Source organism: Tachypleus tridentatus, chromosome 7 (genome assembly GCF_004210375.1).
Source record: "Tachypleus tridentatus isolate NWPU-2018 chromosome 7, ASM421037v1, whole genome shotgun sequence".
Lineage (NCBI taxonomy): Eukaryota > Metazoa > Arthropoda > Merostomata > Xiphosura > Limulidae > Tachypleus > Tachypleus tridentatus.
The window spans coordinates 110218439-110230533 of record NC_134831.1 but is presented as its reverse complement, the minus strand read 5'-3'; the positions used below and the strand labels follow the sequence as shown (position 1 = coordinate 110230533).

General features: G+C 36.2%; 1 pseudogene across 1 annotated transcript in view; it reads right to left on the bottom strand.

Annotated features, from left to right (window-relative positions):
- The window catches only part of LOC143257769 (coatomer subunit gamma-2-like), a 48901-nt pseudogene that overhangs the window by 18702 nt on the left and 18104 nt on the right, over positions 1 to 12095 (bottom strand). Inside the window, exons 4-7 of the transcript XR_013031994.1 lie at positions 11054 to 11134; positions 6029 to 6180; positions 5763 to 5787; positions 4776 to 4826 (exon numbers count right to left, since the gene is read on the bottom strand). The product of XR_013031994.1 is annotated as a coatomer subunit gamma-2-like (transcript). The remainder of the gene's footprint in view (positions 1 to 4775; positions 4827 to 5762; positions 5788 to 6028; positions 6181 to 11053; positions 11135 to 12095) is intronic.

The window sequence follows — 12095 nt, the reverse complement described above, 5'->3', positions numbered from 1 at the left end:
AATGTACAAGTTCTGAACTGGGGAAATGCAGAAAGTCCCTGAGCATTTCTGCCCCTGAGCAGAGCCAAAGTCCCTGATAATGAACAGAGTCCAGCATCTTTAAGGCCAAGATCCTGACAGAGGTGTAGGCAAGTGATCCATGGTCTAGCCGATCAATTAAGAGCATAATATCTTTAGCACAGAACATCGATCTGCTCCCCAAATGGTGGAAGAGAGGATATGGAGGATGTTAAGTGTTCTTGTACATTTTACCCTTAGCTGCTTGATGTGTGGTACAAAGATCAGCTTAAGGTAAAAGAAAAACCCCAAGAACTTTGTCTCAGAGACTACCAGTAGAGTTCAGGATCATAGTAAATACCCCGTTGGCAGCAAGAGTGCATACAAACAGTTTTAGAGAGAGAGAAGTTAAAGCTGTTTGCTGTGGTCCACTTCAGTAAATGATTGAAGGCAATCTGTCGCTGCCGCTCAATGTACCTCATGTTCGACGACTGACACGAAATGTGAAAGTCATCGACATAGAGCCCATTCAAAAGAGTGAGAGGGACTTGTTCAGTGATGGCATTAATCTTTATACTGAAAAGTGTGAAACTCAAAACACAGCCCTGAGGGACTCCATGTTCCTGTAGAAAAGAACGGGAAAGTGTTGAACCCATACAAACTTGGAACCATTTGTCCATTAAAACATTTTTAATAAAAATGGGCAAATGGCCACGTAACCCATACATATGGATGTCTCACAAAATGCCACACCTCCATGTTGTATCATAAGTCTTCTCAATGTCAAAGAATATTGATACAAGATGTTGTCATCTGAGAAAAACTTCTCTGATTGATGTTTCAAGTCAAATCAGGTAGTCCACAGTGGAGAGCAGTCATTGGAACCCACACTGGGTTGGCAAGAAGTTTTTTGATTCTAGGAACCAAACAAGATTAGCATAAACCATCCTATCTAAAATCTTACATAGACAGCTCATCAAAGCAATTGGACGGTAGTTTGAACAAATCCTGGGATCCTTCCCAGGCTGAGAGAAAGGTAGAACAAAAGCCTAGCAGCAGGCATCAAGAAAAACATTCTACTGCCAGATCCTGTTAAAAACAATCAGAAAAATAGCAAGAGAAGCAGGAGATAGATGGAACAGTATTTCATGGTGTATATCATCAGGTCCAAATGAGGTACTGCCAGACTGATAAAGGGCCAGTTTGAGTTTCACCAGCATAAAGGGATGTTTACTGTCAGAGAAAATCAGCTCAAAAGGAAAGAGGTGGTCGCTTTGCCTGAGTCTTGATGGCTAAGAAGGTGGAGGAAGAAGCAGAAGTGCTAAAAACCTAGCAAAATCTTTCACCTAGAATATCAACGATGCTCCAGGTATCAGCTACTTCCTGGCCATCAGAAAGCAAGATTGAGGGGGAAACAGAATTATATTGCCCACTGACCTTTCAAATCTTGTCCCATATGACTTTGGAACTAGTGGTAGAAGATTTACTGGTTGTGAACTTTATTCAAGATTCCTTCTGTCTTTGACTTGTTGCCCACTGAGCATGTGCGTGGGCCTGCTGGAAAGCAATACAGTTCGAGAGTGTGGGATATCTACAAAAATTATCCCAGATCCGTTTTTGAGCCTTCCATGCAATGTGGCAGAAAGGATTCCACCACGGACGAGGATATCGTGGAAAACATGTTGAGATTTTAGGAATACATTGACCAGCTGCTTGTATAATATAGTCAGTTACTGGTGCTACACTGTCATCTATTGATGGCTTACAGACAATAGGAGAATCAAGTTCTGTGAGAGCAGTGAAAGAGAGCCAGTTTGTGTGATCCAGGTTCCACCAAGGTACATGGGTCAGGTGATATCGACCACGACCAGTTTCTAAAAATTATAGGAAAATGATCACTGCCTCATGGATTATTGTCAACCCTCCATGAAAAATGGGAGAATAGTGAAGGGGAGCAAATTGAGAGATCAATAGCAGTAAAGGACTGACTAGGTGCATGAAAATAAGTGGAAGAACCAGTATTGAAAAGAGAAAGATTGTGATCAGAGAGCATACGCTCTACAGAGCAACCCCTCCTATCAATATCAGCATTTCCCCAGAGGGGATGATGTCCATTAAAGTCCCCCAGGATTAAAAAGGGAGACGGCAACTGTTCAATGAAAGCATCAAGATCTGATTGATCATATCTCTCCCCAGGCAACAGGTTTGTTGACAGTGATGGCAACCCAAGGAAACATGGATGGTTATGGCCTCCAAAGGTGTGTTGAGTGGAAAAGACAGGGTGGGCACATGCTGATCAACCAACAGTGCTACCCCTCCATGCACTCGTCCATCACGCAGCCTGTCATTTCTGTACAAAGAAAACCTCCGAAAGGTGACTGTATCGGCAGGTTTCAGAAATGTTTCCTATAAGAAAAGACATATAGGATGCTAGGAAACAATAGTGTTTTGATGTCATCCACATTAGAACGTAAACCTCGACAGTTCCATTGTATCAGGGTGGCTGTTTTTATTTATGTGTAGGCAAATTGGGTGGAGTACCCTTCTTTTTTATGACCACGTCTTTTTTCTTTACTGTCTTTATTCGAGAGAGACCTATTGACCTCCATGAATCCTGCCCTGGGTCAATTGGACAGGTCTTTGCTGTTGGAAGAGGATTCCAGTGACTGAAGACATAAACGAATGATTGTTTTGCAACTTGATGTGGGAGAAGAAGATGTACCTGAGGAAATGCCTGTAACTGGAACCAAAGGAAGTGGATCTTGGGATTTGTTGGAATGTAAGTAAGGGACAGAGATGGGTGTTGATGTTGATTCACCAATTTTTTAAACTATGGAGGTCAAAAGACTTTTCATTTGTTTAGAGAGTGATTCTTTTGGAGTCAGAGAGATATCTGTCTGCACTCCCACTGTAGTAGTTGAATGAAGTGTTGTAGCATATGTCTGAGATGAAGTGGTGGACAGCAACTTTCAAGCCTCAGGAGAAGTAATGTTATGAATTGTTTTCAAACGCTGCACCTCTTTTCTTCCAATCATTTAGGGCAAGAATGAAAGTCGGACGGTGAGAACCATTGCAACTGATGCAATTAGGGTCCATTTCACACTCACAAGCATCATGGTCCTTGCCACAGCAACACGCACACATCAAGGAACCACAACATGACATTTTTGAGTGACCAAACTGCTGACACTGGAAACATCAGAGACGGTTTGGAATGTATGGCTGTACCCTGCAATTAAGATAACCTGCCTTGATGGTGGAAGATGGACATGGTGATGTAAATGTCAGAAAGATGATATTGGTCAGCATTTATTTGTGTGAAAACGGCTCGTTTGGGTTGAGAAAATTTTTTACGTAGAGGAGTGAACGTTTCCGACCTTCTTTGGTTGTCGTCAGGTTCACCAAAGAAGGTCAAAACATTGTTCGCTCCTCCATGTAAAAAATGTTCTCAACCCAAACGAGCCATTTCCACAAATATTTTTCTCTACAAGTGGGTTTTCTCAACATCACTGATTGGTCAGCATTGTAATTCCATCTTTGCGAGTGGAGATACACCTCACTGTGGATGTTTCCACCAATATGCCACCAGATCAAAGCTTCTTTACTGACTTTGGGGAGCCAGCAAGTCCCTCTATTCCCTTCTGAATGAAGAAGGGAGACATTTGCCCTAAAGGTTTGGTTGAAATAGAGTGTAGGATAAGAAAATGAGGTACAATCGGTGTTACAGATGTTGAAGGTTGCTGCTAAGAATTTTCAAGAAGTGGTCGTTTTCCTATGGACTCTTTTTTCACTATTTTATTTGAGTTTATTTGGAGGATCCATAATAAAAAAATGAAAATTTCAGTGCTCACTAAATCAACCCACCAGTACAAGGGGACACACTGCAATGTCAAACAAGGATACTGCAGCAATACCAGGGTTTCGTGAGAACTATACCAAAACACCAGTATCAGATACAATTTGCACAACACCTGTTGAGAATATCTAACACTGGTGCTTGGTTGATCCTAGCCAAAGTGAACCAGCTGATTAACCCAAGGAAGGCCACCCCAAGGCTACCTGTGTACAGGAATTCAAGGCCAAAATGGTGTGTTATGGTTGGACCCCTAAACCACCAGGAATCTCTCCTCCCCTTCATGGGTCACCACGTATAGCAAACATATGGGTGTATGTTTACATCCCAGAGGAGATGAATTGAAAGAATCTTCCCTAGGAGGTCCCCTCACCAAGTACAGGAATCCACACCGAGGGGAAACTGTTGGGAACATTAATATACAGAATAAATGTGGACAAAATACACCAACAGAGAAACTCCACACCCAAAGGCTTCCACTCTTTTCTGCTGTATTCTGTTATCCAGGGGGACTGTCAGGAAAAATGTCTCAGATTTCTTTGGGAGAGATATGAGAAATGCCATAGATTTCTTTTTGTTATAGTTTGTTACCTGAGGGATAGATATGACAAAGGCCATAGGTTTCTTTGTTATAGTTTGTTACCTAAGGGATGGATATGACAAAGGCATCTTTTTCTGTTATATTTTGAAAAAAAATGTTTGAAGATATAATGATGTCCTGATCAGGCACTACTGATGCTTGTGTTTTCTAAAAATCGAGATAAAACACCGAAAATAACATTTGATAAAGATAGAAATTGAACAATATCCATCAACAAGAAATTATTTTAAAGTAAAGAAAGCATGTTTTAATTATAAAGAAAGTTGAGGTTCTTTTCACAATTGGTAGTCTCTATATAGTAACAAACATTGTTTCAAAACTTACATCTGTAATTTTACAAAGAGCACGGATAGCTGAAGCTCTGTACTGATCCTCCTGTAATACACATAAAACAATTACTTTAGTGTCTGTTGTAATTACTGTCATAAACTATATATTTGTGTGAAGTAATACCTTACACAATATGAAATCAAATAATGGATGACAAATATAAAACTTACTATTTCTAAATCATTAGAGCATACATCTTTAATAAAACATGATTTACTACTATTGTTTTTTTTCGTAACTGATGAAAACAATCCTTGTTGACAGTTAATAAGTACATTATCATTGGTCACATGCAGCTTTCAGAAACTTATTACCAGACCTTTCTGGTTTTTATACCCCGATCGCCAGACCTTTCTGGTTTTATACCCGATCAGCCAGACCTTTCTGGTTTTATACCCTAATCGCCAGACCTTTCTGGACCTTTCTTTTTATACCCTAATCGCCAGACCTTTCTGGTTTTTATACCCTAATCACCAGACCTTTCTGGTTTTTATACCCTAATCACCAGACCTTCCTGGTTTGTATACCCTAATCACCAGACCTTACTGGTTTGTATACCCTAATCTGCAGATCTCCACCAGTTGTTATTAAAGAAAAGCAGCACTACATACATACAATAGTTGTATTAGATAGTTTTTTTTTCAGACATTACATATTCAAATACACAATAATGCTGACAATGTTAAATCCATATATTCATCCCAGTTGATGTCATTGATGATTCAGTTATGTTAAATACAAATACTGAATCTAGTTGACTATTTAGTGGTAACAACAAAGTGAAGAGAGTTTGATGACTGTAAATCTGACACTACCTTTAATTCAGATATATTTTTGTTTCGTGTTTTCACATAAATTTGTATTGACTGTTTTAGATATTTCTCTAGTATAAGCTACAAACCACATCTATATAGTAAACCCTTTTATAGTTGTATGGAAATTAATTATAAACAACATAAAAAGAAATAAAACATTTTTTACCTTTCCTGTCATGTCTTTGGTCAAACTATGAAACAAGAAAAAACTTGGTCAAAACAAATAATAAATTCATGTGTATTACACATTTTACACACTGTATTTCTGTCAAAATACACGTCTTTAAAGAATCAAGTTACTTTATATAGTAATATACAAACACACAGAATGTGTAACATCCTCCAGCGTATAAACTTGTTATTCCAATCATGTCTTTATTTATTTAAGATGTATTTAATTCTAGTCACCCAGATTCTAACAGAAAAGATTACCTGCTCGTAACAATAATGACATCCTCAGCAACTCTGGATAATTCCTTGATGCCAAGGTACACTAATCGACGTAAGACAGGATCTTTGGATTGAAACAGTTTTGTCATGGCAAAGAAAGTTTCAGTGGCTTCAGTGGTTCCCACCTGCTCCCCCTGGAATAAAAAACATTGTGTCTTTTAGTTGTCCTGGTACAACATCGTTGTACACAGTTTGGTAATATAGTGGTCTGAAGAAAGAAAAGCTACTTCAATAGTTTATACAGTTAGAGATACTTAGACAGCTTTCAGATTAAACTGTACATAGAGCAAGGAATAGCTACTTAAGTGTAAATATTGAACTGAAATAAACATTTTTTTTACTGATTTGTACATACATATTTATATAACTTAATGTTATTGGAAAATAGTAAGGTAAAAAGTACACATTTAATTTTACCAACTCATACGAATCTTTCAAATTCTTGTGTAATGGCTTCCTGTAAACAAGTCATAGTTAAAACTTAGAAAAATAAAATCTGTCCACAAGTAAGCATGTTATTATAAGACTGTTCTCCGTGATTTGACCAATGATACAAATTACCAGTCTTTTATATAACAATACATCATCTTAGGTCCTAGTAACTTTCATTTTATATAACAATTGATCATCTTAGGTCCTAGTAACTTTCATTTTATATAACAATTCATCATCTCAGGTCCTAGTAACTTTCATTTTATATAACAATTCATCATCTCAGGTCCTAGTAACTTTCATTTTATATAACAATACATCATCTTAGGTCCCAGTAACTTTCATTTTATATAACAGTACATCATCTCAGGTCCCAGTAACTTTCATTTTATATAACAGTACATCATCTCAGGTCCTAGTAACTTTCATTTTATATAACAATACATCATCTTAGGTCCTAGTAACTTTCATTTTATATAACAATTCATCATCTTAGGTCCTAGTAACTTTCATTTTATATAACAGTACATCATCTTAGGTCCTAGTAACTTTCATTTTATATAACAGTACATCATCTTAGGTCCTAGTAACTTTCATTTTATATAACAGTACATCATCTTAGGTCCTAGTAACTTTCATTTTATATAACAGTACATCATCTTAGGTCCTAGTAACTTTCATTTTATATAACAGTACATCATCTTAGGTCCTAGTAACTTTCATTTTATATAACAGTACATCATCTTAGGTCCTAGTAACTTTCATTTTATATAACAGTACATCATCTTAGGTCCTAGTAACTTTCATTTTATATAACAGTACATCATCTTAGGTCCTAGTAACTTTCATTTTATATAACAGTACATCATCTTAGGTCCTAGTAACTTTCATTTTATATAACAGTACATCATCTTAGGTCCTAGTAACTTTCATTTTATATAACAGTACATCATCTTAGGTCCTAGTAACTTTCATTTTATATAACAATACATCATCTTAGGTCCTAGTAACTTTCATTTTATATAACAGTACATCATCTTAGGTCCTAGTAACTTTCATTTTATATAACAATTCATCATCTCAGGTCCTAGTAACTTTCATTTTATATAACAATACATCATCTTAGGTCCCAGTAACTTTCATTTTATATAACAATACATCATCTTAGGTCCCAGTAACTTTCATTTTATATAACAGTACATCATCTTAGGTCCTAGTAACTTTCATTTTATATAACAGTACATCATCTTAGGTCCTAGTAACTTTCATTTTATATAACAATTCATCATCTCAGGTCCTAGTAACTTTCATTTTATATAACAATACATCATCTTAGGTCCCAGTAACTTTCATTTTATATAACAATACATCATCTTAGGTCCCAGTAACTTTCATTTCATATAACAATACATCATCTTAGGTCCCAGTAACTTTCATTTTATATAACAATACATCATCTTAGGTCCTAGTAACTTTCATTTTATATAACAATTCATCATCTTAGGTCCTAGTAACTTTCATGAAATTAAAGAAAAGTATTTGATCAATCTGGTCTTACCATAAAAACAAACCTTATAACAATATTACAGACAAAAAAAGGTCCTTAAAGGTTGTCCCTGGATAAAACTGAAAATTAAGTCCATCCTTTATTTTTCAAGAAATCATCTTCTAAAGAGTACTGGTATCCACTACTCACAATCACAACTCATTCCACAAGTTAATTACATGAAATGTCTTTTCAAAGTTTTAAAACTTGTCTTCTCATCTTCGAAATACAGTAAAATGAAATCAGTACCTTTGTTCCACTGATCCACCAAGTAGTTTGTAATTTTTAATATCATCATCTTGACCCTTCCTTGATCCCTTCAGATAACCAATCCACAGATAATGTAATTTTTAACAAATAATATATCATAAATACAGCACTGTACTAAACCATTAGAACAAGATAATATTATGTCATTCTTTCCATTTTATGTAGTTAAACCTTCCATACCATAACAAAATGTTAACACTATGATAATTCTTTACTGGTTCTTGTTGATAACTGAATAAGCCAGAGTGAGAACACTCATCATTGTTTAGAATTACCATATGCTTGTACCTGGAGCGTGTTGTAAGGGTTCTGTTTGAAATAACTGTCATTGTAACCCATGCAGTGTCTTAATTATATAGAAAGAAGCCAGCATGTGATATCAGTTTAAAAGTGTGGGTTGTATGGCTGGTGGAAAATTGAAAGACTTGTTTTAATGCATAACATCTACCATGAACCATGGTGAAGACAGTGTGATGGTTTGGGGGTGTTTTTCTTCTGTAGAGAAAATTGCAAAATTGATAGAGCAATGAACTAAAGCAAATACCATAACAGTTGTTTGTGTATAACTGGAAAAGAGTTCTACTACCAAGAAGATAATGACCCCAAACACTCACCCAAACTATAAAGAAATTACTAATGATACAATGACTCCAAAAAGAGCCCCAAACTTCAATCAAATTGAGCAGTTCAAGAATTTGATAGATCAAAAACTTGACAAATCAAAAGTTGTTTCCAAAATATTTATGGGAGTGTCTTAGAGAAATATGGAGTAAACAAAGGATACTTTAAGTTTGTTGCCTGAAAGACTATTTAGATACAAAATATTAACTGTTTGTTGGACTCAAGCACTTCCTGTTATACTGAATACTAAGAATGAAGTTTTGATGTTTTACCCGTGATTTACTAACCACTGTTCTTTGAAAGTAGCCTGAAACCTAATTTTTGACTTCATCCTAACACTTTTGCAAAATATTGTGTATATGTCTGTCAAAATGAGGGGATAAGTACTACCCCTACCCCACAGTATACCATAACCTCACTTTTCATAGTTAACTGGAATAAATAAATGTTTGTAAAATCAAGTTTGACCAACAAAGAGGCTGAAAAGTAGAGTTGGGACAGTCAGATGTCAGTAAATTCCTTTATGTGTCAATCAAAATTAAGATCATTCATAAAAGCATGGTGTATTCAGAATAATTATTGGTACAAATCATATTACTAACTTCTAATGTGTAGAGAAGCCAGGTTGTCCACCAAGACACCAGCCAATCATCGAACCAGATTAAGGCCTTTATGGATGCAGAATGCAGCTCAAGAACAATAAGGCGGCATCTACAAGAGAAAGGGTTTAAAACCGTAAACATCTTCAAAGGCCATGCCTCCTTCCACACCACGAAACAGTTCGATTAAACTTCGCTGGGAAGCACCAAACATGAGACGTAGAAAAGTGAATGAAGGTTTTTTTCTCAGATGAGAAACATTTAAACTGGATGATCCAGATGGCTTCCAACGTTACTGGTACGATAAGGATATCCCACAGGAGACATTTTGTACCACGACATAGTGGAGGAGGTTCCATCATGATTTGGGGTGCTTTCTCCTTCCATGAAACAATGGAGCTTCAGGTTATACAAGGGTGTCAAAACAGCAGCTGGCTACATTGGCATGTTGGAGAGAGCATCCTTATTGACTGAAGGTCCTTGCTTTTGTGGAAATGACGATCTTTCAGCAGGACAACTCTGCAATCCACAATGCCCACAGGACAAAGGACTTTTTCATGGTGAACAACGTGATTCTTTTGGACCATCCAGCGTGTTCGCCCGAACTGAACCCCACTGAAAATGTTTGGGAGTGGATGGCAAGGGAAGTCTATAGAAATGGACGTCAATTCCAAATAGTGCATAATCTTCATGAAGCCATCTTCACCACTTGCAATAACATTCCAGCCAGCCTTCTGCAAATGCTAATATCGACCATGCCAAAGCAAATGTTTGCAGTTATTCACAATCACAGCTGTGCAACTCACTACTGAGACCTCTTGTTGGGCATTTCCTACCCTGTTTTAGACTTCTTTTCAGTATGGTCTTAAACTTTTGACCAGCTAGTATTTAAGCTAATTTCATAGTGTTCACATTTTCCCTATTAAATGCTAAAAAATTTTCTTTCCCTTTTTTTATTTTCATATTTTGAAGCTCTATTCAAATAAGTGGTCGAGTGTGACAATGCAAAATGCATATTTTTCTTCATGTTCATTGGCCTTAAGATTTTGGCCAGCAGTGTATATTTTTATACACTTGGCTCTAAGCTGCATTATACCCCATTATTTATTTACTTTAGGCTTATTATTCTGACACTCACTACACTTACGAGGTTTCACTGCACCCATCACTAAAACTGTAATGAACAGACAGTAATCAAACTATTCTGTATGGAGAAATGCATTTTGGTTTTTATGATTCCTTCTATTACAAGAAAACATGCAGGACACTCACTGGCTTTCATGTAGGTTAGATACACAAAGAAATACCAAGTGGGTTTCTCGACATCACTGAAAGAAATACCATCTTTTTAAACAATACTTCTGAAGTTTTCAGCATTTTGTTTTTTTAATTACAGTTCTAACAGTCCTTTTGAAACCTTCGTGCAGAGGTTTTAATGTCCATCTGTTTCATTCTCCTAAAACTGAAACATGTTTAAATAAAACATTGATGATAAATTTACAGCACATTAATATTAAAAGGTAAAAACTATCATCATACCTGGTTCAGAAGATACAACACTTTAGTCAAGATCTGCCCACATTTCCTGGGATTAACAGGAGTTTCATTGAAAGTTCGAGCCTAAAGGGAAAGTAAATCCTGTTTCAAAAGCGGTTTAGATAAAACAGACACACAGAGTGAAGAAGATTCCAAGCTAAAACAATTAGCTTTAAAAGCACTTTTCAACTTCTTGGATCTTACAGCTAATTACATACTCATAACAAGTTTTCTTACGTACAAAACAACCATTAACTTGTAAGCTGAAGTAATTGATTAATTTGTATGCCTCATGTTATAGATGTGTAAACTTTTTATAAAATTACTTTCTTCAGTTATCTTTATGAAGATCTTTACAATAACTTGAAGGAATATTCACCACCATGGGCTTCTCTTGTTTATGTTTCTTCACCCATGTTATCTTGTAACAGAACCAATAAAAAGTTGCTTGCAACAAGGACATTTGAAAAACTACAATCAACGTTTTCATATAAAGATGTGGAGTTTCCTGTTTACACACACAGTTTAAATGTGATGTTAACTGTATGTGTAGTTTACTGTTTGCACACACCGTCTAAATGTGATGTTAACTGTATGTGTAGTTTACTGTTTGCACACACCGTCTAAATGTGATGTTAACTGTGTGTAGTTTACTGTTTGCACACACCGTCTAAATGTGATGTTAACTGTATGTGTAGTTTCCTGTTTGCACACACTGTCTAAATGTGATGTTAACTGTATGTGTAGTTTACTGTTTGCACACACCGTCTAAATGTGATGTTAACTGTATGTGTAGTTTACTGTTTGCACACACCGTCTAAATGTGATGTTAACTGTATGTGTAGTTTCCTGTTTGCACACACTGTCTAAATGTGATGTTAACTGTATGTGTAGTTTCCTGTTTGCACACACTGTCTAAATGTGATGTTAACTGTATGTGTAGTTTACTGTTTACACACATTGTCTAAATGTGATGTTAACTGTATGTGTAGTTTACTGTTTACACACACTGTCCAAATGTGATGTTAACTGTATGTGTAGTTTA